Raw genomic sequence first — 26,656 nt, forward strand, 5'->3', positions numbered from 1 at the left:
CCATAGGAACCCTGAGTCTTTAGGTCTCAGGGTGGTAACTGTAAGACTCTGAGTCTATCGTGCCAGCATATAACCTTTGCCCCTCAAAGGCTCAGTACAACTACCATTAGAAGAACCCAATGTGTTCCTGGGTAATCTCCCCAACTCCTTCATCTAGTTGCTGCATCTTATTTAAATAGGAAACTTCTCTTCAAGTATCACTTCCATCTCCAAAATCAAGTTAGATCCACATGCCTGCCATTCAATTGCCTCCTCTGACTCACAGTAGGATTAACACCTATCTGCTGATGGCGTGATACACTAGACCAACATCCTCCAATGACTCTCCAGCTGACCTTCGAATTCCTCAAGAAGGCTAGCATGTTCTTCTCTTCCATTATGTTTTGGGACATGGTATCCCCAAGTGGGTAGTTGCTAACAAAAGCTACTAGTGTGAATACATGGCCAGGAACAGAACAGCCCAGGAAAAATAATAGGATGGTAATATTCTAGAATCATGTGCATCTCAGCATGACTTAGGCATTTTCATGGATTTTCTTGTTACAGCCTCAAGATGTTTTATAAAAGTCAGGTGCTTTGCTACAAAAAGTCATGTCTGTAAATAATCTTCCCACTGAAAACGAACATTTCTATGTAATTTTTATGTCTGTGTATATTAACTCCCTGCTTTAATATATTCATATTCACTGTCTCTGCTTTCTTCTTCATGGCCATTAGTGAACTTCATTCAGGCCATATTTTGGCAGATCCATACCTTTCTCTGATTGCTACAGAGTCCCTGTTCTTCACTTATAGGCCACTTTGTTGCCGTTTTCTCCTTTCTTATCAGTAAGCATCCATAAACTCTCTCAGTGACAACTGATAGCCACTCTTGCTTCCTTCAACCTCATAATTTTCTTACTAAAAGGGCTTTTGCTACTGAGCATGAACATATCAAGAACTTCTTGCTTTACATCCTCCATGAATCTCTTTGGTTCCCATTCTTCACTTTTCTGAACCTTAACAGAGATGAGGCCCCTTATCGTCTGGTTCCTGACTCTTCAGCCTGTGCTCTGCAGTTTAATCAGAACTCATGAGGATCCTACAGAAACCATGGTGTGGGTAGTAGTTGGTGCTAACATTCACCCTGACATCATCTAAAAGAAATGCACACAGCACAGACCCCCAGCTAAAGTGCCCTGCAGACCTCAGGAAGAATAAGAATCTCTGCTCACACACTGAGGTTGCCTGTTGTTAGGGAGTTTTGTTTGTTGTTATTGAAGATTTGGTTTCATTATTTGGTTCAGTTTGTTTTTGTTTTGTTTTGTTTTGTTTTGTTGTTGTTGTTTTGCTTTAAGTTGCTATGCACTTGACAGTAACTTGGGGCTTCTGATCCTTTTACTTCAAATTCCTAAGATCTAAATTACAGGCATATGTCACCATACTTAGTTTATTTCATGATGGTGATTAACCCCAGGGCTTTGTGCATGCTAGGTCAGCACCCTACCAATTAAGCTATACTCCCAGTCTTGGGTTTTGTTTTGGAGATTTCTATTGTTATTTCTTTTAATAATATTAGGTTCATCTATTTTTTTAGGGGCTCTCAATCTTGTTTTTCTAATCATTCTTATGAATCCATACTGAATGTTATGTTTAGACTTTGGAATTAGCTGACTCTACCCCATTCCTCATCATAAAAGTTTGTGCCATCTCTTTAGCAAACAAGTACATCTTCACTCAACTGTTTCCTTCTGTCTCTTTCTCCTTCTTCCTCTCTCTCTCAGATCTAGCAAGAATATACTTTCTAACATGTATATATACCCCCAAAGTTAGCTACTCCCCTTGTTCTCCAGATGTTCTTTCCTATGTGTTCTGTCTCTCTTTCATTCCACAGCAATCTATGTGGAAGACTGAAACCTCCTCAGGATCCTTTCAAAGAATGTTCTCCAAAAAGAGGCAGACAGCAGGCACTAAATGCGGCCATACCAAAATCCATGAAGATAATAGCCAGAGAATCAGAAACTTCTTTCTCACAGAAACTACTGGAGAATCCAGAATAGACACTCCCTCTCCTCTGTTGTCCCTTCTAAGCCAGGCAACCAATAAGGAATTCTGTCCCTGAACCCTGAGCAACACATAACATCCCTACTACCTCTTTTGAAGACCCTCATATCAACCTATCATTCTTTCTAAAGATATGGATATTAAACCTGAAGCCTGTATATGAGAAGAAATAGGACGAGATAAATGGAGATCAAGTAGAATTGCTGAGAATATAAATTCTTCAACTTTCCTGTGTGGTGATAAGTCACTTTATTAACTGGGTTTTTTTAATTCCTGTTGTTGTTGCTGTTGTTGTTGTTGTTGTTGTTGTTGTTGTTTTATATCTATAAAATGGAATGACAATAATCCTTTCAACAAGATTTATGAGATAAAGATAACATATGCAAAGAGGAGAATATATAGAGTAAATGCCACTAAGAATCATTTCATGGTTCTTATCTCTCTTGCCATGATGCCTCATCAAGCTTGCTTTAAGGAAGCAAGTCTTTAAAGCTTAAAGTGTATACAGTGTCTTCTGTCAATACTGCAATCACTGACTGAGCTGTGACCTTCATCTAACTGGAACCTACAGTGCTGACTGCTCAGATGAACCCAAGTGTAAAACATATCCCTGATGCTCACATCACCTCAAGAAGGAAGTGGCAGCTCAGAAAAATGTAATGCCCATCATGAGAACAGAGAGCCGCTCATATCTCCATATTGAATGTTAAAAAGCAGAGGTGTCTGCAACTGTTCCCTAAAATATAGATGACTAAAGGGTGTCCCTTTGTGGAGAGATAAGACAATAGAAAGACCTGTACCCTTCTAGAGACCTCAAGCTAGCAATGTGTAACCTTTGTGGATGTCAACATCCACAAATCCTCTTGTATTTTCTACTGGTGTCCCCCAGAAAGCCTGCCCCATATTTCAGCTACACAATTGAGAACATATAAAAATCTCTAAAATGCATGAGTCTACACTCATGATTGCCATAGTCAGATATCAAATTTTCCAAAGGTCACAGTCGTGTTTGGGATACACCCAAATTGTGCTGCTCATAATAATAGCAACAACAGTAAAATTCAAAATGCACTTTGGAGTTTAAGAACTGCTTTCATTCACCCAAAGAGCTGAAGGGGTCTGCAACCTATAGGTGGAACAACAATATGAACTAACCACTACCCCCCAGAGCTCGTATCTCTAGCTGCATATGTAGCAGAAGATGGCCTAGTTGGTCATCACTGGGAAGAGAGGCCCCTTGGTATTGCAAATTTTATATGCCCCAGTAGAGGGGAGTGCCAGGGCCAAGAAGCAGGAGTGAGTGGGTAGGGGAGCAGGGTAGAGGGAGGATATAGGGAACTTTCAGGATAGCATTTGAAATGTATATAAAGAAAATATCTAATAAAAAAAAGAACTGCTTTCATTTTACCAACCATAATTCTTAGGCTCTGAGAAGCCAGTAACCAACCTGGTACTCCTCCATCCAACAAGATGAGGATATTCAGGTTAGAGCTGGATAAACCAGGTTTTTCAGTTTCCCATGGAAATAGCAAGAAAATTTCTAACACACATACAAAGCCATACACCAAGTGATGTTGTTAGCTTACCTGAAATATTCTGTGTGGCAGAACTCGTGAAAATGATTAGTATATGCTGGTTAAATTTTCATTGTTTTAAAATGGAAACCCTGACAAATAGGCTACAGGACCATAGCCCCAATCACCCAACAGGATCCAAACCTCTCCCAAGTCCAACTTGGAAGTAGTAGATTTGTTCCCAGTCAGCTAGCAAATAGCATTTTGTTTTCCAAGGTGACAGTGGGCACAAGAGAAGAGGACACACATCTAGAAAGAGAGAAAACAGGTACCTCTCATTGCCTTCAGGCCCTAATTGTACAAACACACAGGCAAAGTAACCACAAATCAAAGGATGTGGCACTTGCCTAGAGATAGTTCCTGGGTACCGTCTGCCTTTTATTTCACCAATACCCCAGTTGGTAAAATTATAGTGTTCCTACGTCTCACCAAGTCCAAAAGCAGAGGAGAGGGGAGAAGCCACTCAGTCATTATTTTCCACAGATTGTCTGGGACGAGGGTAACAAAGTGATAGATTGAAGGAAAAGTCTACAAGAACATTTCAAAGAGAACTGCTTGCTGACCTCCCTCTCGATCAGCAGCGGATTTGTGGGGCTTTGCCCTGGGACTTACACATCGCGTCTGTGGCTTTAATCAAGAGTCTCCCGTCTTTATTTCCTACACCATTGCAGGAACATCCTATCCAGAATCTGAGTCCCTAATCTCAGACTCTCTAATCTGTCTCTTCAATGATAACCAGAGTGATCTTTGTAAAATGACAATCAGACCATGTCATCCCCTTCAATTAAAAAAAGAAAAGTTAAAAATCTCCAGTAAATCACAGCTGTCTGTGGGTAGCAGCTCCATCCCTAAGCACAGAGCCTAGAGTTCCACATCCTTTGTATGCCTGACTCCCTATCCTATGATTCAGCCTCACAGAGTTAATTTCAGGAACCCATCTCCTGGGTGCCATATTCTGTCATGTCCCCTAACTGCTATTCAAGGCAGGATTGAAAATCTGCTTGAAATGCCCTTTTCCTTTGTCCATTAGACAAACTCCTATAGTGCTCAGAGCTTCCACTCAAAGGCATCTGGCCTAGACACCCCCACCACCAGGAAAACAAGCGCAACCTCTGCCGTGTGGCTTTACAGCCCTGGACCGACCTTTTCCTTGCATTGTCCTCAAAATGCTAGAGCTGCTTTTTTCCTATATGCCACCAGCTCAACTGTGATGCAGGAATCACATCTTTCACACACCAGCATCTCACCAGGTTGGAGGAGGTTGGAGAACACAGATTGATTAATTGTTCATGCAAATTTGTCAAGAAAGAATTCACAAAGCAGTCCTGGAACTCCAAAGTACTGTTGTAAACTGTACTGGTGATGGCATATAGAAATCATTGGGAGTGCTTTCTTAACAGTAGTCAAGGAGAAGACAGAAAGTCTGGTAAAATGAGTTCATCCATTTGCTCCCAGACATCATCCATACATGGCATCCAATTTCCAATAACATTTTTACTAGATCATAATAAAATAGGAGTAAAATAATATAGTAAAATTGTTTGTGGTTCTCTCTCTTTCTCTCTCTTGCTCTGTGTGTATGTATGTGGTGTGTGTGTGTGTGTGTGTGTATGCACATGTGTGCAGGTCATAATAGACAGACAGTCAGACAGACCGATCTTCGCTTTAATAAGTTAAATGAAGTGACAATTTTGTTCTGATTTTGTTTATTTGTTTAGGCCCTTACTTAAGCCACTAAAAATAAACAAGTCACTATTGTAACAGTCAGGGTCTCAGTAAGACACTGAATCCATCTCAGATAGTTCAAATAACTAGGCATTAAATAAAAGAGCACTCACAGAGTTGGGAAGGGTGGGAGAATAACCAAGGCAGTGAGGTGACCAGAAGAGCCAAAGAGAAGAAACAGTGTCACAGGAGCCTAGCAAGAACTGAGGCCACAGAGAAGGGGCCACTCAGCACACTACACAATTTCGAGGGGAACTACAACTCCCAACATACAGAGTAGCTTTCCTGGGCTACTAGAACTACCAAGGATTCCTATTGGCCCCAGCCAACAGGAAGCTCCTATGAAGCACCCTATGAGGTCAGCCTCCCGTGCACAGAAGAGGTCAAAATGAATGCAAAATGGATTGAGAAAAAGGAAGAACGGGTAGCACGCATCATTTCCCCTGTCTGTTGTTTGTTCGTTTGTTTGTTAAAAGAAATATGAAAACTAACCCTTTGCTGATCTAATAGCTTGTGCTTCTAACAAGGAATCACATTCCTGAATTTCAGGTTAATCCCTTTCATTCAGTTGCTTTTTTTCATCACAGTGACAAAATATCTAACAAAAACAATGTAAAGTGGGAGGAATTTGTGCTGGCTCACAGTTTAAGGATATTGGGAATCAGTGGGAATTGCAAGAAGGAGCTGGCCATACTGTGTTGACTGTCTGGAATCACAGAGAATGCTGTATACTCAATGTACTTTCTTCTTTCTTCAGTCCAGGACCCCAGCATGTGGAATGGCACCCCAGATATCCAGGGTGGGTCTTCCACTTTAGTCAAACCCCTCTGCAAGCAGTCACTCATAAATCTTCAGTTGCTTTGATTCTAAATTCTATGGAGTTGACCACCATGGACCCCCTAGTACTAGTGAATTTATTTAGTCCTTTACAGTCTCAGCATTAAATTCTGTCTTCTGTGACGTAGGGGTGTGTGTGTGTGTGTGTGTGTTGTGCATGTGAAAGGCATGCACATGAGTTTGTGGGTATGTGCACCTGATAGCATCTTTGCATGCATAAGATGAGGTCATAGCAGGGCCATCTTCCTTCACTGCCCTCAGTCTTACTGTCTTAAGATAGAGTCTCTTATTGAACTGAAAGTCTGTCATTTGGTGAAAGCTGACTAGCCAGAGGATTCTCTCAAAAATTCACCTGTCTCTACTCCCAATGCTAGGATTACAGGTGTATATGGCTGTGCTGAGCTTTTATGTGGATTGGGGAGATTTGAACTCAGGTCTTCATACTGCAGAGTAAGTCCCCTTATCCACTGAGCCATCTTCCAAGCACCTCAGCCCTATAGTCTCTCCACTTGTGCAATGACATCAGTTATCACTGTCCTACAAGCCACCCAGGGCTGCCACAAAAGTTTAATAAGGCAATGTATATTTAAACAATCATGAAGTGCAAAGTACTACATTCTCATTTAATCAACACTCACATGCAATGCTAAGCCTTTAAGGAATAGTGATCCAGAACATCCCTCTGGCAGTTTCCCTTACATAGGAGGTGAGGCATATCCTTGCTTCAGGAGGGGCAGGACAATGTACACAGGATGAACATTACCCTCATCTTTACTGTCAATGCTATAACAAGGATAAACGTTATTCATTCTGCACCAAGGAAGCTAAGCTAATCTTTCTATACCATGCTAAGAGGATGTAGTTGATCTTAATGATCTTATTCAAAATTTACCTGAATTTCATATATTCTACTGCTCAAGAAAAAAGAGATCCAGCAGCAGACTACCACGGACTACTGCCACTACCCATCACTGCTGTTTTGCTGGCCACATGAGAGCCCCTGCAGTGACCTAGCAATAGACAGGACATTCTCCTGGAAAAGCAATACATCTTTAGAGCATTACATCAGCTAATTTTCCCCAAATAACTCCAAAAAAAAAAAAGCAGTTGTCATAGACAGAAACCTTAACTGGTTCCATGGACAACCAATCAATAACCAGTATGATCCACAGTCACTCTTTGCCTTGTCAATCAGTTAGGCTCCAGATTTGGATCAAGGGAAGTATAGAGCAATCTGCTTCCAAACACCTTTCCTTGTGCCTGATCTCTGATGTAACATGACCATACATTGCCATAGAAGGAGAATTTCCAGTGGTGGTTTTAGAAGCCATGGCTGGGAGTAAAAAGTCTTTGACTTTGGTTACACATTATCCTGGAGATGCACAAGCCCCAAGCAACAACTTGACCACAAGAAGAAAGCAGGTATGGATGATACAGAGAGTGCAAAGGGATGCATAAGCTATCTAAGGGGCTGAACCTCAACAAAGTAGGATAATCATTTTTCCTTATAAGATTAGTATATAAGTGAAATAACATGTACAATATTCCTGGTTTGATACCTATATATAGCAGACATTTACTAAATATACATAATGAAAACTGGAAAGCTAGACTACAATGTCCCACACCAGAAGGGGTGGCTATGGATAAAAAGATCCCAAGTAGCTGAATGTTAGGCTTGGTTTTCCCTTCAAACAAAAATCAATATTAATCAATGCTTCTCAGCTGGGGTAGATAGCTATAGTTTGTCTGCCTAGCATGCCTCTCTATTCCAGAGAGTAGTGTTTGATATTTTTTATATTTTTATTCATTTATTTTAGGTGGTAATGGACTTGTGTGGAGGTCAGAGTAAAGCTATACCAGAGTTCAGATCTCTATGTCCACCATGTGGGACTTAGGGATCATACTCAGTTGTCAGGTTTGGTGGTAGCAAGCACCTTTATCTACTGACTCATCTCAAAGGACATTGTAAGTAGAAAGGAGCCTGATAAAAATGGAGTGCCTATATGTAGCAGAGGATGGCCTAGTTGGTCATCAATGGGAGGAGAGGCCTTTGGTCCTCTGAAGGTTCTATGCCCCAGTATAAGGGAATGCCAGGACCAGGAAGTGGGAGTGGGTGGGTTGGGGAACAGGGGGAGGGAGGAGGGGATAGGGGATTTTTGGAGGTGAAACTAGGAAAGGGGATAACATTTGAAATGCAAATAAAGAAAATATCTAATAAAAACAAACAAACAAATTAAAATAAACAGTTTGTGACATACTGAAAAAAATGAGGATATTGACTTATTTTTCTTTTGAATTAATATTGAATGCGTTTGTCCTTCCTAAGTCACTAGGGTATTGAGTTAAATAGTGAATGCTTTCAAAACTATCAAATAAAGTTTAAAAAAAAATGGAGTGCCTGATTCTAGGGATCTTTAAGGTCAGCTATATCTTTACCTCCCTTTTCTCTGCTGTCATATGTTTCCTCTCTGCTTACGCCCTGTGAACTGTTTCAGCCCTCCCACCCACACTGAACAACACAGAGACCACTCATCTAACAAAGAAAATCCAAATTAAAGAGCAGACTTCTCCGCCTCCCGGAGAAAAGGCCTTGGTGGAGATAAAACAGGAAGCACTTTTTCCTTCTTTCACTCATCCATAACAATTGGGTCTTGTCCCACATGTAGATCTAACCAGTGACCTTAGGTTCACAGTCCAGAGCTGAACGGGTCATTAAAAGTCATCCAATAGGGCTAGCAAGATGGTTTTCCTGCAGGTAAGCCTGCTGCTATAAGCTCAGTCTTGGTAGAAGGAGTGAACTGATTCCTGAAGATTATCCTCATGGTGTGGGCATGCACTTAAATAAATGCAATTTGTTAAATAGATATAATTTTAAATAAATACATGTAATTTTATCTTTCGATCATAAAATCATAATTACATGGAGCATAAAGGGTATATTATATTACTCTTTCGTTGCTGTTATGACGTGCCATCACCAAGATAATTTGTAGGGAGAAGAGTTTATTCGGGCTTAGGTTCCAAAGATAGAATTTACCATGGCAAGGAGGCATGGTAGTAGGTGACTGGACCAGGAAGCTGAGTAACCACATCTTCAACCATGAACAAATAAACACAAAGAAAGAAAGCAAACTGAAACAAGGCAAGGCTCTCACAGCTCAGCCCCAGAACAACAAACATGGCTTCTTTCAGCAAGGAACACCTCCTAAAGGATTGATCCATAACCCCCTAAACCTCACTACTAAAGGGGAGCAAGTGTTCAAAACCAAAGGGTGTGGGAGAATATCTTCAATTCACTTCATTCAATTCACTTCAAAGCACATCTTTAAAGGTGCCTGGGAAGCCAAAACTAGATTGTTGAACAGTTTCCAAACCAGTGCGTTCTCAAATTCCATACTATGAAGGACCAATTTTATATTTTCACACTGGTCTGTCAGCTTGGGTTTGGAGGATCCCTCTATCTGTATCTGTGCCTTGTTTCTAATCTATCAGAACTGAGCCTGTAATATTATTACCTTTGAAATGACTAGTGTGCAGTTTGTACCAGCAATACCTCACCACACACGTTTAACAATCCCTCACCTGGTCTATGACACAGTCAATGAAAGGAGTTCAAGCTCTTGGCTGTTTTCAGAATATCGAGTTGATATGAAACTTCTAAATGCTTACAACTCTTGACTGGACTTCTCTAGTCACAAAGTCACAAGGAAAAGAGGGACCAGGTATCTTGTATAGTTTTATATGGATAGAAACCGTAAGGTGGTAAGGATAGTGGAGCTTGTACAGTACAAATGTATACTTCCAGGCAGCACTGACTGGCTCCCAGGTGAGGGCAAGACTTTGTAGCTTGTGACTTTTTTGATACTAAGTTCTTGAGGATCAGAGAACAGCAGGGAAAACTAAGAAAAATGACCAATACCATTTTCACTCTCTGCCCAACTCTGGACCAAGCATCTGTGAGGCTGTTGTTTTATATAATCTTCTCTTTGTAACTGGCACTTCAGAAAAGATGAAGGTCTGTCTTAGGATTCTATAGCAATGTGGACCTTATCTTGGCAGCTAGAATTACAGAGGTGGCTGCAGCCACTTTGAACACTTGAATTTTCTCATTATGTGCTTTCCCCTGTTCTTAACCTGACTCCCTTTGTCCCTGAGTCACCCATGAGCTACTAAGACAATAAAATATTTTGGTTAAACCAGTACATGAGTTAGTTACCACCAAAGAGGTAACTTGGTTGTTCCCCCCAAAAGAGATGAAGAATGTGAAACTCTGGTGTGTGTAAGATGTTGTTCTTTAGAACAACTCCTGAACTAAACCACATGAATTGAAATAAATACAAGTCTACAGGTATGCTGAATTGATCCTAGTTTTCTGGGTCAGACATGGTTAATCTTGACTTGGCTTGCTCATGTGTTCCATGCTGCGACATGACTCTGGAAGGCTTAATTCTCATGGCTACCAGTTGTCTGGGCTGCTGACCAAGGTGTCAAGATTGACTCATTATTCAGTAAACTGGTTTGGTCTCAATCACAGGACAGCCACAAGGATCTGATAAAGTAAGGGTGTAGTTCTTCTGAGACCAGGATTAAGCATGCATTTTACCACTGCCAGCTCATTTCATATGCCAAAGAAACCATACGACTACCCCAATTTGAGGACTGGGGGAAAGGCTCTTAAATTAAATTACAGAGTCATACTGCTAAGGGCAAGAATTTGTAGGATCAAAATTTGGGGGCATTTTTACAACCTATCTGGCTTTCACATCACCAAGTGGTATTTACTCTCCACCACCATGGGCTGAGTACTGAGTGTCCAGCTCTTTAAAACCCAGTTCTGCACCATAGAAAATTTCCCAAGATACATACGAGTCTCCATCACTTACTAAGCGGGGTTCAGATCTGATTTTGAGTTTTACTTTAAATTCCAACCAATATTGAGTTTAACATCCTCTTTTAGATCAGAGAGGGGAGTTATTAGCCAAGGAGTTCTTGAGACTAGTCATCTTTTGTCGTGTTAAGAAAACACGTGCAAGAATGTGAGAATGACAGGATTCAAAATTTAGTTCATCCTATCAGTCATCCATTCAATAAATGTTGACTTGCTACATATGCTTGATGCATGATATACAAAAGGTGTGTACAAAGGCAACGTATGCCAGAATAGTCCTTAGGAGTCTATGACATCCATGGTAAACATTGATGTCTTTGGTACCCCAGTTGCCCTGAAAACTACAGCTGTTCATTTACTCCTGTCTCTTTTTGAGTAGCCCATGGGGTTCCCCAAAATTGTAGATCTCATTTTATCTGCATTTAGCACAAATGAAATGCTCGGTGAGTGTTTGCTGAAGTAAAATTAAGTAAGCATCTGGAACAGAAGAAAATTATCAACATTTAATGTAAAGTTTGCTCTTCTTAGATAGGATGGTTTGATTTACAGTTGCCCCACATTTGACAGCATAGATACACAGCGAGGGCATAATGAATCTCTAAACCAGAACAAGGGCATTATTGTTTTTCCCCCTCTCCCTTGCAGGAGTATCTCCTCAGTGGTTGGAAGGAAAAAAGAAGATTAACAGCACACTTGAGCACTTTTGAAGCTGGACTATCAACAAAGGATATTTTAAATCAATTCACTACCAGAAACGATGCAGGCACTGTTTACAAATGCTTCACAAAGAATCCCAGAAAAGGCTCTGAAAGAAGAACCAGAAGATGTTTCGATCCTAGAGGTGGGAACTGAGCAAGTCATGATGCTGAGACGGGCCATGAGGCCCTAACAGATCCAGAAGAGATGATTCAAAGAAGGTCAAGCATGCTTTCCCCTGGGGATAGTTTTCATTCTAGCCATGGGAAGATAACTCCCTCAGCTAGTCTCCCCAGCCTACAAAGGTTTCTCTGGCAGTACCAAGCCCAAATTGAGCTTGTCCAAGCACCACCTGCAAATGCTACAGAAGAAGGGACAGAGGCAGACTCACTACCATAGAATTAAAGATGCTGTACTGTCTACAGTTAGAGTTGAACATCAGTCCCATCTCACTGGGCCTGGTACATCAGCATAGCACAAGCTGCTTAGACCCACAAATACAACTTAACCTATACAGCTTGAGGTCCTAAGAACAGACATTTCAATGAATCTCTCTTCTTTCTTATTTTTGTCCTTTAGTTGGTTGGTTGTTTTTTGACATAGAGTATCTCTGGCTAGCCTGGACCTCGCTGTGAAGAGCAGGATGACGATGAATTCACAGAGGTCCACCTGCCTCTGCCTTTCAAGTCCTAAGATTAAAGGTGTGTATCACCACACCTGGCTTAATCCCACATTTTAATGTTTTGGGGTTTTGTTTGTTTGGTTGGTTTTAGCACAGACTATTTTTTTAAGCACCTTTACATTCACAAGTAAAAGTAAACAAAATGGCCATTTTAAAATTTATAAAATTTAGGATCAATATGTATACCATTGTGAGCCACATGCTAGATGGAAACTTATAAATAAGAATGCATTATCTAGATGCCAAAATGCTCCCAGTAGGTGAGAGGGAAGTACACATAATTCATAATCACAAGGTTGGACCAGTGGGACAAAAGGAAGTAGAGAAGTGGAGTAGAGTAACCCAGAAAAGAAGCTCCTGGAGCAGGCAGGGGACCTTGGGGGACGCAGGGAATAGGCGTTAGGATTAGGGTTAGGGCTAGGGTTAGGGCTAGGGCTAGGGTAAGGGCTAGGGCTAGGGCTAGGGCTAGGGCTAGGGCTAGGGCTAGGGCTAGGGCTAGGGCTAGGGCTAGGGCTAGGGCTAGGGCTAGGGCTAGGGCTAGGTGTGCTGTCACTAACACACACCTTCTCCAACAAGGCCATACCTCCTACTCCTTCCCAAACAGTTTTTCCAACTGAAGACCACGGATTAAAACATGAGCCTATAGGAGTGCATTCTTATTCAAACCATCACAGTATTCCCCAATTTGGACATTTCTAATAGGCATTAAGTGGACGGACCCAAGGATAATGTCTCCAGACATTTTTTTTAGGAAAATGATCAGACTCAGCCATCACACCCAGCAGTCTGTCTCAGAAAGCAGCTTCCATTGTCAGCTTCAGTTGTCAACTTGACACACCTGGAAATAGGGAACCTCAATTGTAAAACTGTCTCCGCCAAACTGGCCTGTGGTCATGTCCGTGAAAAATTTTTTTAACTTGCTAATTGCTGTAGGAGGGCCCAGTCCACTGTGGGTGGTAGTATCCCAAGGTCGGTGGCTGTAGAAGATTAGCTGAGTAAGACAGAGAAAAGAATAGATTATTTCTGTGCTTCGTGGATTTAGTCATAGTGCTTATCTCAGTAACAAGGAAGCAAACAAAGGAAAGGTCTTCCGGTCAACATTGGAGACCTTGCTTTTTACCCTGTATCTTGATGAAAACCCTCCAACAGAATAAAAAAAAAAATAGGAATTTCATTAACAATCTACATAAACCCCACCTTATCCTTTTTCCTAAATTTTCTCACAGACAACCCTAGTCTCGGATTTTATTAAGCTAATTGACAAAAAATTAATTGTTCCATGAGTAAAATATCTCCTTTCTCACTGGACTATGAGCTCCAAGAGGGTCAGAGCCACATTTAAGACATTTAAGAACCTATAGAGGGATGTTCCTTCATTGTTTCAAGTGTACATCCATCTACTCATTTATAGTGTAGAGGCTGTAAACTGTACACGGGTCTACCTGTGTGGAACACTGACTCCATTCACGCGCTGTGGTTCTTTCTATAAATTAACAATGTAGTAGTAACTGCCTCATTGGTTTTTCTGCAGAAGAAATAATCCCTGAGTGAAGTATCTGGCATATATACTACTTTATAGTACAATGAATGAAGATGCTACTACTTAAGATAATGGTATTGATTGCTGATGGTGGTGGTAGCAGTGGTAGGGACAGGGGAGGTAGGGTGGGGATCTGCACAGAGGTGGAGGTTGAGATGCACAAACCAAGGTGTTGCAGATGGAGTACAGATGAATACTACTGTCAGAGCCAGCACTGAATAATTCAGCCTAGGGGGTGCTTCTGTTGTTGCGCATTTTAAGATCCGTTGGGTTTTCAAAGGGAAGAAGCTATTCAGCCTCCTCCCTTGCTCTTTTCCGTTTACATGGGTCAGCTGCCCACCTGCAATTAAGCCTTGAAGAGATTTCAGGAGACCTGAGCATTCTGCCGCTTTTGTTTTAGCCATTCCTTCCCAGACCTGTCTCCTCAGTCACCTGTCAATGTGTCACTTCCCTTCTGGCTTCCCCCTAATACGTTTGCTAAAAAACAATTTCCAAACTCTGCTTGTTACCAAGAGAGACGGCAGAAAAGAGAAAGGATCAGTGAGTGTTCTTTGAAGAGTCAGAAAGTCTAGCATTCAGCTTCTCAAGGCTCTGCCTTTGACTGACATTGAGACCTGTTTATAATCCTTTCCCAGAATCTAAAGCTGCAGCCCAGAATCAGACTGGGGTTATGACGGTGGTTGCTTTTGGTCGCACGTTTGTCTGTATGTTTAACAGCAATCTCTTGAGGGTTGCCAGTGAGCAGAATGGGTGACTGGGAAGGAGCACAGACAAGAACAGGGGCTTGCCAGATCCTTAGAACCACCACTGCTCTTCTCCTGGGATTGTTTGCTTTCCTGCCACTTTCTGAAGCCACCAATCTGTCCTCTACCAGACCAAGGGTTGTTTCTGCTCATACCAAGGAACATTCAAATTGACAAAACCAAATGAAAGCATTAAGAATAAAGATAGGCTTAAAATCCCTGAGGAGTGAGTTCCAACAACTCTCTTCAAAACCACCAGAACATCAAGAGAGACACACAGGGGGAAAATGCAGAGAAACACATTATATTATATTGGTGATGGAAATATGTAAATGTATGAGATGACCCTTTGGATTCTACTGGAAACCCCTGATGACAGTAGATGTTGGAAGGGCAGGGTCACCCCAGCAGTCCCTCTGGCCCCTCCACAGGGTCATCCCAGATCTGGACCGTTTCCACCCTGACAAGAAACTACATGGATTTTTCCACTTGAGCACACCCAAAGGATGGTACCTAGGACACAAAAATGCACAGGGATATGGCAGCTAACCAGCAAGTATCGAGAGCAGAGGCCAGGGCCACCTGTGCAGGCAACCTGTGATTAGGCAGGGTTTTGACACGTCAAAGCAGGGGGACTACGACTCAAGAGTACCGGGCCACTTGCCCTGTCTGGCCCAAACCTGCCATGTCAGCTCACAGCCTGGGCAAGGCCTCTCTTCCCAGCAGCCTCAGCAGAGCTGACAGAATTGTAGACACCTTTGCTACTGCTGAGAGTAATTGAGCAATAGTCTCCCAGCAGGCTGAGGCGCAATGTGTTTCTGGGGAAATTATATACTTTTAACCTCTAAAACAATATAATTTAAGGGTGAGTATATTTTTCCTCAAGAGTTACAGTACCTCTTATTTCCTTTAAAAATCTGAGGTGGGAGGTTATGTTGCTGTCCCTGCATATATGTTTAAAGAGACACCGACAATGGACACTCCTCCAAATGTAAACTTCAGTAGAGAGGTAGTTGGAATGACCATGAAAGCAGTGTTTCTACATGGGATTTCATTGGCAGTTAACCCAGTTGTGCAAACAAAAATACGTCGGTTCATCTGGTTTCTCTTAATGAAGACAGGATTGTTCCAGACCAGCCTGAAGAATAGAAACATCATATTCATAATGACTTACCGCTATTGGTTGATTCTGATATCTTCTCAGTCAATCACTCCATCATTGGGTTAGTAAACCACCTAGCTGGCTTACTTTGCATTGAGATGGCACAGGGGTTCATCTCCATGTGATTCTCCCAATGCTACATTCAGCAAGTGTCTTGCACTCCATGCAGAAATGATGGTGTTGGGTCCAATGCAGTCTCCTGGGTTCCAGAGGTAGCCCTACACTTTGCATTCTGCATTCTTGCACACATGGCCAGGATCCTCTTCCTTCAATGTTGGGTCACTTCTGTAATCAAAAAGCCTCAATATGTTTTATCCCACTACAATATTCACAGCAGAGACGGACATGGTGGCACACGCCTTTAATCCCAGCACTGGGGAGGCAGAGGAAGGCAGATTTCTGAGTTTGAGGCCAGCCTGGTCTACAAAGTGAGTTCTAGGACAGTCAGGGCTACACAGAGAAACCCTGTCTCAAAAAACAAAAACAAACAAAAAAAAAATCACAGCAGCATTGTCTGTATCCCCTTGAAGATTGTCCCACAAGCTAGTTCAACTTTGCCTATTCTGTTGTGTGTGTGATCATCCTCATCTTCCCTCACTATTCCAGACATGCCCAGTGCCTCTGCAGTCCACCAGCACACCACAGTCAGACCTCCATGCTTTTGTTCACCCAATTATCACCACTTGAGATTCTCATTCATCTCCTTACTTCCTGACTCACTCCAACCATCCTCCAATGTCCACCTCTTGTATGAAGCACACCTTACATTCTTCCTCGTGCACAAAGGGTCCATGTAAAACAATTCTGCATTTCTGTAACAAAGACTCTGTTTTATGCTTACACACACACACACACACACACACACACACACACACACTAACACACACCACTACACGTTAAAACTTCAAGAATTTTATTGAATAAGCCATTTACATCATTTTGAGAGAAATTCTGTAAGAGATTACCAAGTACCTTATGAAGATTTGGTGGAGGTGGGGGGGGGAAACAATTAAAAGATTCTGTGCCATGGACAGGGGCTTATCAAAAACAAGTCACAGCAGAACCTTGATTACTTTTGATTGAGAGATTTTAAGAAGTCAAACTTGAATCAGAACAAATGCTACATTCTGCCTTTCCCCATGCATTTAACTAGGACACACCTGACCACTAACTCAAGAGGAGCAAACTGCTTTAGAAACATTTAGATAAGCAAATGACCACACATGAAAATCATGTTTGTGTGTGTGAGAGTGTGTGTGTGTGTGTGTTTACGTTTATGAGTATAGGCATATTTGTGCTATAGTGCATGCTGTAGAGATAAGAAGATAATCTCAGGTGTCAGTTATTGCCTTCCACCTCCTTTGATGTGGATGGTCTCTTGTTTGTCACTGTGTACATCAACCTAGTAGACTTATGAACTTCCAGGAATTCTCCTGTTTCTGCTACCTAGCTCACCATAGAAACAATGAGATTATAGACACAGGCCTGCATATGGTTTCTTGGTTTGTTTTGGTTTGTTTTGGTTTGTTTTGGTTTGTTTTGGTTTGGATTGGTTTGGTTTGGTTTGGCTTAGTTTAGTTTGGTTTTCGTGGGTCCTAACGATTTGAACTCAGGTCTTCATGCTTACAAGGTAAGCGCTTTTCTCACTGAGTTGTCTCCCCAGCCCCATTAAGGGTATGTCAGTAAATGGGGAAACTCTAGCAGTGTGCACACAGATCCAACCCAAAAGCATTTTGAGTCTAGATAACTATATCTATGACATTATAAGAAAATAATCACATGCAGAAATAGTATTAATGACCAAGTAATGATACAAAACTTTCTGAAATGGCCAAGAAAAAAAGAATAGCCATGTATTACAATATTCAATAGAAAAATAATGAAAGTTTCACCTAGGTCCATTCATCCAAAATGACCTGTCACTGAAGGTTTTCTAATAAAAGCTATTTTCTTAGTCTTGTGATGAACAAAATATTCAATATCCAGGATAGAGTTGAACTTCATGATGTTGAAAGGCCTTCATGGCCCTGAGATTGGTCATTTTTGTGATTCTATATACGTCTATCTTACACTCCAACTAAATTACAAATCCATTGGCAGGAATACCTTGGTAAAGAGAATAGTAAGTACATGCCATTGCAGGTACCTAGACATAGGCATTGATACTAGTTCTTCTATTTACTAGATTGATGGTTTCTATTTGTGTATAAATAGAAGTTGTACAAGATGTGGAACTAACCTGGTTATTCGTGTTCAATGGGTATGACCTAGGCCAGCACCTGGATAGAGTGGACAGTAACTAAACATCTTTCCCACATCCCATTCAGCTAGCAGGGTGTTAAAGAACATAAAAGTGTTTCAGAAGAAGTCACTTTTTGGTATTGAATGACAACTGGAGTGGTTACTTGTTCAATATAAAAGATTTGAATATGGAATAACAAATGACAGTATTCTGGGCAGAAGAATGTCAGAGGAAAGGTTCTAAGGTGAGAATGAATTGAGTATTGTAGGGGAAGTGTTGTTTCCCTAATTGGTTCTTGATTTGGTCAATAAAGAAGGTGAAAGCCAATTGCTGGACAAAAGGGAAAATATGGGACTTCTGGCCCAGAAGGAGGAAAAGTGGACACAGGGATAGAAGAGGGGCACTTCAGATCAGGCTTTGGAAGGAGACGGATGCAACAACTATGTAAGGTCTTAGGGCAACCAGAACCAGCATCCTCCACCACCAGCAGATGGCTGATATAGGTTAGCTGATAAGTTTAGGGCTAGAGATTCCTATTCCAAACAATTGTATTATCTGGAAAGTTTTAAAATAACAGAATGGTTTAATGTTTTTCTTCTAAGAAGCGAAGGTGGACAGGAGAAACAGAGAAAATGGGGTGATTGGTGGTAGCTCGGCAAAGCTCGCTGGGAGGAAGAGGTAGTCAGTGGGTGGAACTGTGATATCAGAGCTAAGCCAAGAGTGCAGCCCTGGGCAAAGGAGGAAACGTGCATTTTAAAATTACATGCAACAAGTATGGCTCATGCCAAGGACTGACCCCCCGAATGGATAATAGAAACAAGGTTGAACTGATAGACCAGACTACATGATATAGTAGATCATGAGGTCTTCTAAGTTGATCCGCTGTCTTGTAAGAAGAAATGGCTGTCTTGTGAAACTAAGATGATAGCCATCTAAAGCTATCACATTGGCATATTTTAAAACATTAAACAATGATTGGACTCATGACACTTTTCTCATTGTGTGAGAGTAATGGCATGATAAAGACGAGTCACAAGAGCTGTCTCTTCTAGCAACCACCCAAGTATTCCATTCTCTTTCTTCTGTTTGCCTTTAAAAAGTCATGACTTAACTGATTTAAACCAGGTGCCCTATTGTACCCATAGGTGCTCTAGCTGGCAGAGCTGGGAGCCGGGTTTCCCCTTCTCACTCGTCTTCCTTTCTTAACACTAATATGCTTGACAGAAGTGTGGGTAGGTGGAAAACATAATGTTTCCAATTGAAGCTCACTAGCAAGCCTCCAGTGGAGTCATTTTAGAGATTAAAGGAAGGATCATTTGGACACATGAATTTGAATATGATTTATAGATTACTTCCAGAGACATACAGTTGCTTATCTCTCAAGCAGCTGTGGGAATAGACAGTTAGAAGACACGCAGGAGGTATGCAGCCCTCAGAAAGGGGAAAAATACATTAAATCTTAAAGTGGCTGATACAGCAATTAATATTTCAACCTTCCTTGTGCAAGGAAAAAGAAAGTGAGATTACAAAGATGTTGGATTGCCATGAATATGTGATTTCAGGCTTACTGACTGAAGATGCCTAATTATGTATTACAAGTCTAAACCCCTCGGGCACTAATGGGCTATTTTAAAATGCTAAGGAAAGAAAGAAAGAAGGAAAGAAAGAAAGAAAGAAAGAAAGGAAGGAAGGAAGGAAGGAAGGAAGGAAGGAAGGAAGGAAGGAAGGAAGGAAGAAAAACTTTGAGTCTGAAAATCTTGGGTTTTTTTATCAAGGTTTCAGTAGCACAATTCTAACACATTCCTGAGTAAAGTTTTGGAAAAGAACTCATGCACCGTCAAGCCTCTTTATGAGACTGGTTTTTGTACTTTTCCAACTTATCAGCAAATGTTCAGCTATCATGTGCTACAGAACTAGTGAACCACTTCTTTTTTTTTTTTTTTTTTTAAGATTTATTTATTTATTATATGTAAGTACACTGTAGCTGTCTTCAGACATTCCAGAAGAGGGCGCCAGATCTCGTTACGGATGGTTGTGAGCCACCATGTGGTTGCTGGGATTTGAACTCTGGACCTTCGGAAGAGCAGTCGGGTGCTCTTACCCACTGAGCCATCTCACCAGCCCCAGTGAACCACTTCTTCTCATCCATTTTACGCTCCCCCTCCCTCCCCACATCCGCATAGTCTTATATAATACTCAAGAGAAAAGACACACAGTTCACTTCTGAAGAGATTTTACTATGTGTTAACTAGTAGTCAACCGATGGGGAAAAGCTATGAAGTTTCTCATGCACCCATCTCTCCTGCCCTGGCAAGAAGTGGTCCTGCAGTTCTAGAAGCTCAGACTTTAGGTGAGCTAGAAAAGTCAAAAAGAAATTTCAGAGAGAAAGAGAAAGGCTTTGGAGTAAATAATAAAGGAGTAGAGGAAGGATGCTTTCTAGTAGGCCAAAGGATAGGAGTCCATTCAGATGCTTATCATGCATGCACCATTGATGTACATACTTTCTTGGGGATTTAACCATGCTTTCTTTACTAGCTGCTATACCCGCATGTCCATCCCTTCCCCACCTATTGAGGCCCTATGGATATATCGATACCAAAGGAGAAAATAAAAAGGGTTTCTGTGGAAACCAAGTTGAAAGGAAACTATTCTGTCTCCAAAAATATTGAGGGAATCCTATACTATAAGTAACTAGAGTAAGATTTATGAAGAGTAGTAGTGGGAATATAAGATTTTTTTCAAGATCAAGACGGTCAATACTTTAGCATTGACTAGGAAAGGTTTCACAAGCGGTGACCCCTTACTCAGGAGTTAAGGACAGTTGATCACTTCTGGCGCTTTAGGGTAGAATCAATTTTCTTTATGGTACGGCCACTGATAGGTTGACCAGACTCCAGAAGATAGCCCTATCCCAGAAGTATATGACAGCACAAAGTGGAGTTAATGAGTTGCTGAGTTGAAGAAGAAGAAGAAAGAAGAGAAGGAGGAGCAGGAACAACAGGAGGAGCAGGAGGAGGATGAGAGAGAGAGAGAGAGAGAGAAAGGAAAGAAGGGAGGGAGGGAGGGAGGGAGGGAGGGAGGGAGGGAAGAAAGAAGCAGAAGAATAAGACAGGAATTTGGGGTGGGATATGGAGTGTGAGAGCTTCTGAAAGGAGTTAAGGAAAGCAGTTGAGAGTTAAAATTGATCAAAATATGTTGTATGAAATCATCAAAGAATTAGTTATATATATATATATATGTGTGTGTGTGTGTGTGTGTGTGTGTGTGTGTGTGTGTATGTGTGTGTGTGTCTTAAATAAAAGTGGAAAAAGTCACAGTCTAAAAATAAACTCTCAAAATAGTTCAGTCCAAAGATATAACAGCCTATACAGATTATTTCTCATTGTCAACCCCTTGCTGTGTACCCATGATTACAGAGCTAGCATGATCAGCAGAAATATTGTTTGCCTTCAGAATAAAGCCTGGCGATATCTTTCTAGAAACACTGGAGATATGATTGGAAAGGAAATTAGTATAGGAGATGGGACCTGAAAGAGTTCAATGTGTTACTGTAGTAATGGCCCATGCTAGAACATATATGGAAGAAGACTTGATGCTATTTATGAGTAAAACTAACTAAAATACTCTAACTCTAGAATGCAAATCTATTGCATTGGAGACTGTGGGAAGACTCCTCATGTTCATAGTCTCTATGGAGAAACTGAACTATGTGTTCATCTTCTGACTGCCAAAAGTAAGGGTTTCCAATCAAGACAGGAGCCAAAAAACTTTGGAAAATGTCCTGTAAGCTAATTATATGGATCAATAACTCTATGTATGTTTAAGATGAGATAAATCAATCGTCATTTTTTAAAAAATGGATTAAGTATGACATCAGAAGAAAAGGAAATGATCTGCAAAGGTGAAGGTGGAATCCTTGGGTTTTCAGATGTGTCCTTAAGGGCTTGAGAGGGGCTCAGCTGGGAAACTGTTTGCACTGGAACATGACATGTGCAAACCCAGCACCCATGTGAAAGCTGGACACCCAGTATATATCCAGGATCCCTGGGGAGATGGAGACAAGAAGATCCCTAACGCTATGACCACCCAATCTAGCTGAATCAGAGAGCACCCATTCAGTGAAAAAAAGACCTTGTCTCAAAAAAATGAAGTGGGGGAGATAATTGAGAAATCTTCTTCATGTTGACCTCCACACACCTGTATATACATGCACACATACATACATACATACAAAGATGTGTTTTTATAGATATTTGAGCAGATATTGAAGGCACATCAAAATAAATAGGTGAATAAAAAGATTGTCATCACTGCTGGTAAGTAAGATAATCCAAGCATAAGAAAATTTTCAGAAAATTAAAAGTACAACTATAATAGGTAAATAATAACAATGTATGGTTGTCATGACTAAACAGAGAAAATTTCTCATTTAAAAAGACATAGAAATTATGAGACTGGAAGATATGACCAGGGGTCTTTACTTATCTAATATAAGTTGTAAGATCAAAAATTCGATATTGAAAAATGAAAATAAAATCATTCAGAGAACAAATAAGCATTGGGTCCCAGAGGTGCAGAGATCGTTGTTTATGTTGGAAAACTCTCAAGGGTTAAAGGAAGTGAATAAAGTGTTCACACAACTTGATGACCTTTTTTCCAATGCTGGGGATCGAACCTAGGTCATCACACTTGCTAGGCAGCTGTTTGCCACTGAGCTACATCTCCAGGGCAAACTGCACACAGCTGAATAAATTTTGATGAAATTTCAAATTCTACAAGCTATTAGAAAGGAAAGTTACCTAGCAAACATGGTGAAAAGGCATAATTCTTACCAGCCAGGAGAAAAAGGTCATTCAAAATCCTGAGTGAAAGGTGGTCATGGAAGGTCATACCGATGATCTCAGCATTCAGGAAACTGAGACAGTGGGAGTGGGGAACAGTTATGACGTCAAGGCCAATCCATCCAGTGAGACTCTGTCTGAAGTCCGCTCATCCCCAAAAGACTTTTGAAGAAAACGCTCGTAACTTACAATTTACATCTAGCCCAACTATTCATCAGAAGTGAAGTCAAAACACATACTTTCATACATACAAATCTAGACAAAGATTTTAACTGTTATACTCTATACTTCATTTTTTTAGAAGGTCCTGGAAAAGAGAGCCAATAAAATGAGAATGTAGTATGGGAAGCAAAGTGAGAGAAGACAGGTGTGTGAAGAAAAATAACTTCTGACCATTACTTAAAGGAGAGACATGCCAAAGAAAGCAAGAGCAATCCCTTTGACCTCTGCGCTGTAGGATACATGTTACACGCTCTTCTCTTGGAACCCATTCATCCATCGAGATGAGCTCTGTAAATATTATTGTTCTGATGGCTGACAATCAGAAGGAGAGCTGGGTTCTCAGTTCAGTCAGTAGAGTACCTCTATAAATTGCAAGGACCTGAGCATGCCCTTGTAATTGCAGAGAAGGCAGGGACAGGTGGGTCCCGCTCTGAGGACACTGGCCAGCAAGCTCCAGACTAGTGAGAGGCTCAGACAAAAAGATGGGCAACCCCTAAAGAATGATACTTGACGTTTCCCTCTATTCTCTACATGTATACAAATACCCGCACACACGGGTAGACCCACATACATCCACGAAAATAAATTAACCTAATTGAAGAGTTGTAGTTAATGCCTGAGAAAGTACCACTAGAGAGAAGTGGAAAGGAAGCAACTTGAATATTTTAAAATTTGAGAACATAAACATGAATGCCGCAGAAAAGCAGAAAGAAGGGGAAGATGAAGACATGAATGATAAGAATGTAATGTCAATATATATGCTATGTAGTGGGAATTTCATAATCCAAAATCCAACTTAACAAACAGGGGATGGAGAGTTTGTGTAAGCAAATAGCTAGTCATTAAAATCGCTGTAATGATAACATAGAAAGCTCCCAAGGCGTTGAGAAGGGATGGAGTTCAATCCTGAGAACAGTCAATGGTTATCATCTCAAACTTTCACAACCGATGAATAAAAATACATTTCTGAACACTGACAAAAATCCCAAAATTAGGATACTTAGAACATTAATAGTCTTCACCAAAAAAAGAAAAATCTAAAATAAAATAAAACTTTGGATTAAATGAAGTTAAGCTGGAGTCCAGATAAGCTGGGTAAGATGTACCCTTCCTGTGACTCACGAGTTAGTAGCTGGGATGATTTTTTTTTCTGCTTGCCACTTGGGTTTCACTCTAGCTTCTTAACTGTTTTGTAGAATTTTAAGGAATGCAGCATCCCCCAGCCACATCAGTGAGTGGTACCCCCAATTGCTGGATCATTTATGGTATGAGGAGTTTAGTATCATGAGTGGGCCTGAGAACTAAGGTGCTATATGAATATAGGTTTTTAATTCTAAGATTCTAGACACTTCAAATGCCACAGTAGTGCCAATTCAAAACAGAAACCCACCCTGCTTATTAATACACACAGAAAAATCTGCATTCCCTCGGATCTATTCATTTCTTTGGCTATCTGTTCCCTCCCTTTTCCCATTTATATGACTCTTTCATTCATTCAGTGGTTACTTAGAAAATGTAAGCCAGGCCCTGTGTCTTCTTCCAGGTCTATCTGAGTAGAGGAAGCAGAGCCCCATTACATTACACCCTGAAATCTCAGCTTTAGTCTGAGGGCAGAGACAATCAACCGTTAGGTGCCAAAGTCTTATGACTGGGGTAACGGGCACTGTGCTGTGCTGTGAAGCAGAAATAGGTTCCAAGTCAGGAAGAAATGCTTCTCCCATCTCACACCCTCATACTTTGATGTTGAGATTTCACGCCACTTTCTGACACAGTCACATAGTAAGCCTTCTTCGAGGCTGGAGTTGAAAATGCATGCATTCAAAACAGAGCAGGCCACTGAAGGAAAAGAGACTTCGCTTAACCATGGAGAAAGTTTCATGAGCTGCTGGGCTTCTGGCTCAAGCTAGACCTTGGTCTTCCTCTTGTGGAAGAACTACCGAGTAAGATATCTACCCATCTAGTTACTCTTAGATTGTCCTAGTTTGACAATGCAAGTCCAGTGCCCCCAAAGAACACCTCACCCCTGGACAAGCTGAAACGGGTGGTTACCTCAGAGTTAGCCCTCAGTTTCCAAGACTTCACAGACTTGCTTCCTGTGATTGGCATGGTAAACTTACTGTTCTGTTTAACTAATCTGGTCTCCATTCATTTTAAGTTGAGATAAGTGATTTTCCATATTTTCTACAGCACATTTCATATGCCATAATAACAACACTTTATCCATTTCTGGATAATAACAACATCAGTAATAATAACAACACGCCAGCTCCACCACTATAGGTTGCTTTCTTTGTTTTTTTGTTTGTTTTTGTTTTTTGGGAAGAGGTAGTATTTTTTTGTTTGGTTGATTTGACTTTCGATGTTCTTTGAGAAAATGTCTCAGGTAGTTCAGGTTGGACTTAAATGTACAACAGGACAAACTTGAACTCCATATCTGCTTATCTGCTTGAATTACAGATGAGAGCTATCGCTCTAGGGAATGAACCCAGAGCCTTGTGGATGCTCGGTAACCACCGTACCAACTGAGCTACATCCTAACTTACCATAAACTCTTTCTTAACCAAACTTCCTAAGCTGTAATCCTTCTTCAGAAATTCTAATTTATATATCCAGCAAAAACAGGAATTTCTTGGGCCTCCTTACAACCTTAAAAGACAACAATAATCAGGCTCAGAAAAAAATTAAATTAATATATATATATATATATAACCATGTTCCTAAAAAAGCTTTATATATCTACACTTTATCTAAATTTCTTTTTAAAGATGGATTTTTATAAAAGAAACAGAAAAGAGATCTGGGGCAGGAAAATAAGACAAGAAGAAAAGAATGATAGATATAATAAAAAGAGGTAAATAAAAGAAGTGAGGGAGGAAGGAGGGAAGAGAGGGAAGAGAGGGAAGAGAGAGAGAGAGAGAGAGAGAGAGAGAGAGAGAGAGAGAGAGAGAGAGAGAGAGAGAGAGGTAAGAAACCAGAGCAGATAAATGAAAAACGACAGGACAGACAGTCATGGAGAGCTCAATTAATTAGCTATTGTCCATTTCCTTGAGAGACCTTTAACAAATCCGTCCTTGTCAGTGACAGGAAATCCTTTTGAATTCTTTGCAAAGGGATATTAATGGTCATGGCAGGCTTCAGCACCCCCTCCTCTGTGCTGCTGTGATGCTGGAGGTGTTAGGAGTTCCTGGAGGTCATACCATACTGGGAGCCAGCCTTGGTGGACCAGGAATGTCTCTCCCCTGCACACAGACAGTGTTCCTCTAGCTCACAGATTGTCAACCACCTCTTCCTGACTGGTACTTCGGGAGGCTGACATTTAATACCCCAAGGATATAGATGTTTGAACGCTGGTTATTGTAACAAAGGAAGCCATCCACACTCCGCAAGACCAAATGGATCAGATAAAGCTGACACCAAGATAAATCTGTTTTACATCCATCCCTGCACAGGTTTTGCTA

At 41.0% G+C, this 26,656-nt stretch overlaps 1 long non-coding RNA gene across 4 annotated transcripts in view; it reads right to left on the bottom strand.

Annotated features, from left to right (window-relative positions):
* The window catches only part of LOC115030859 (uncharacterized), a 34,322-nt gene extending 18,148 nt beyond the window's left edge, over window positions 1–16,174 (bottom strand). For 3 of the 4 annotated variants that reach the window (XR_003836426.2, XR_003836427.2, XR_015047381.1), the window contains exons 1-2: window positions 15,906–16,174; window positions 13,287–13,439 (exon numbers count right to left, since the gene is read on the bottom strand). This is a non-coding gene — a long non-coding RNA (uncharacterized LOC115030859). Of the gene's footprint in view, window positions 1–13,286; window positions 13,440–15,628; window positions 15,870–15,905 lie in introns of all 4 variants that reach the window. The other variant, XR_015047382.1, reaches the window with a different exon arrangement.
* Between the last annotated feature and the right edge of the window lie 10,482 nt (window positions 16,175–26,656).

This window comes from Mus caroli, unplaced genomic scaffold (assembly GCF_978045245.1).
Source record: "Mus caroli unplaced genomic scaffold, Mus_caroli_1 scaffold_6, whole genome shotgun sequence".
Taxonomy (NCBI): domain Eukaryota; kingdom Metazoa; phylum Chordata; class Mammalia; order Rodentia; family Muridae; genus Mus; species Mus caroli.